At 41.1% G+C, this 2,460-nt stretch overlaps 1 non-coding gene across 1 annotated transcript; it reads left to right on the top strand.

Annotated features, from left to right (window-relative positions):
• Positions 1-1,087: 1,087 nt before the first annotated feature.
• LOC112761784 (small nucleolar RNA R71) lies at positions 1,088-1,194 on the top strand. Its single transcript, XR_003182161.1, has one exon. It is a non-coding gene; the product is annotated as a small nucleolar RNA R71 (small nucleolar RNA).
• Positions 1,195-2,460: the final 1,266 nt, after the last annotated feature.

Genomic DNA, 2,460 nt, shown 5'->3' on the forward strand with positions numbered 1-2,460 from the left:
TGTTTACATGGAGGGATGCAAACATGTCGAGAAACTTTGAGTATATTCTCTTTTCTACACCACCCTTGAGTCTTTGGGAAAAAGGTGCATAGAGTTTCAGAATCTCCTTCTGTGTAATTTTGGTTTCTTAGTGACCTTTTTCCTGCTTCTCTGCTGAGGTGTCTCTAGGTTGTACGAATGGTTTGTTCAGCTCTTTCTCAGTCTCCTTATCACTTATAGTGACCATCTTGCATTCTTTTCATCTTACTTTCTTTGCTTCACCTCTCGGGTTTTTCTCTGTGTCACTTGGGAAGCTGTCAGTAGGTTTGGGAATCTTCTCAGAGAGGTATCCCACTTGAAATTCTAGCCTCTTGATGGTGTCTTCCTGGTTTTTGATATTGGCTCGCACCTCCTCCTTGAACACCTTGTTATCTTGGATTTCCTTACATATGCCTTCAAGTAGAGTCTCAATCCTTGAGAGTCTATCTTCGGATGATGGTGAGTTGAGATTGGAGGGATGAGAAGGGCTATTTTGGTTTTGATATAGATGTTGAGGGGTGTTGTTAGGTGGGTGCTGATATGATCTCTGTGTGGAATGTTGGTGAGCTGTATTGTTGTTGGGGTTGTGACGTCTCTAATCTTGGCCATGATCTTGTTGATTTTTCCATCCAAAGTTTGGGTGGTTCCTCCAACCAGGATTATAAGTTTTAGAGTATGGATCATGGGTCTACCTAGGTGAGTTTCCAATGTAGTTGGCTTGTTCCTGATTACCCTCTGCCTCTGTATTCACTCCTTCTTGAGCTGCTGATGAGGTGGTGATTGCTGCTACTTGGTTTCTTTCCATCGTCTTGGTAAGGACAGCCAGCTGCTTGGTGATCATCTTGTTTTGAGCCAGCAGTGCATCCACGTTGCTTAGCTCCATCACTCATCTAGTGTTGCCTCTTTCAGAAGCATAGAAGTAGTCATTCTCAGCTACAGTCTCAATGACATCTATGGCTTCTTCAATGGTCTTCTTCTTGTTCAGAGATCCCCGGATGAGTGGTCTACTGCCTTCTTTGATTCATAAGAAAGACCTTCATAGAAAATGTGTAACTGCACCCATTCATTGAACATATCTAGCGGGCACCTTCTTGTCAAGTCCTTAAACCTCTCCCATGCTTCATAGAGAGTTTCACCATCTTGTTACCTGAAGGTTTGTACCTCAGCTCTCAACCTGTTGATTCTTTGAGGAGGATAGAATCTCGCCAAGAATTTGTTCACCACATCTTCCCAGGTTGTTAAGCTCTCCTTCGGAAAAGATTCCAGCCATTTAGATGCTTTGTCCTTGAGTGAAAAAGGGAACAAAAGCAATCTATAGGTGTCGGGATGAACACCATTAGACTTCACAGTATCACATATCCTCAGGAAGGTGGTTAGATGTTGATTAGGGTCTTCTTAAACACTTCCTCTGAATGAACAGTTGTTCTGAACAAGGGTGATGAGCTGTGGCTTTAGTTCAAAGTTATTGGTATGTATGGTTGGCTTTTGGATGCTACTTTCACAGTTTCCTGGGCTTGGGTTGATATAAGAGCCTAAAACTCTTCTCTCTTGTCCAGCATGATGCACTGGACCTTCTCTGCCATGGTTGTGAGCCTCTTCTTCATGATGATTCTCCATATTCTCATCCATGTCTAGTTCAAAACACTCCTCCTCTTTCTCAGCACTAACAACTCTCTTTCCTCTTGCTTCCCTCCTTAGTCTAAGGAAGGTCCTCTCAGGTTTAGAATCAAAGGAAGTTGAAACCCCGCTTCTTCTACCTGTCATACAACCAACAAGGCACAAGCAAGAAGGAGACAAATGCAGGAAGTATTCTTGTCAGAAATGTTGTTAGTGTGAGTGATGCAATATATCAAACAGTTAGTGGGTTAGTGAACTGAACTGTAACAAATAAGAGAACACCACAAACGGGTAAGGGGTAAAGGAAAGAAAATAACTAAAACTGAAGTAAATTACTCAAACAGAAATTAAATCAAACAAAAGAAAAAAATGTTCAATCTAGTTATCCACCAATTTAATCATTGTTGATACAAAATCAATCCCCAGCAACGGCGCCATAAACTTGATGCACGGAAACTTATCTCTTGACAAATTTCCCTCGGCAAGTATACCGAATTGTCGTCAAGTAAAAACTCACAATAGAGTGAGGTCAAATCCTACAGGGATTGATTGGTCAAGTAACTTTAATCAGAGGAGTGTTCTAGTTGAGCTAAGCAGAAATTGATTTGATATTTTCAGAAGCGTAAATGGCGGGAAAGTAAATAACAAAAATTGTAAATGCTGGAAATAAAGAGCAAAATGGAAATGGCGGAGAGTAAATTGCAGAATCTTAAATGGGGATTTGGGGAAATGAACATAAAAGTAAATGGCAAAAAGTAAAAAGAATGGGTAAGATCAGAAATGGGGAATTCATTGGGCTCAGGAGATGTTGTATTCTCCGGATCA

The sequence above is a fragment of the Arachis hypogaea genome, chromosome 16 (genome assembly GCF_003086295.3).
Source record: "Arachis hypogaea cultivar Tifrunner chromosome 16, arahy.Tifrunner.gnm2.J5K5, whole genome shotgun sequence".
In the NCBI taxonomy this organism is placed as follows: Eukaryota; Viridiplantae; Streptophyta; class Magnoliopsida; order Fabales; family Fabaceae; genus Arachis; species Arachis hypogaea.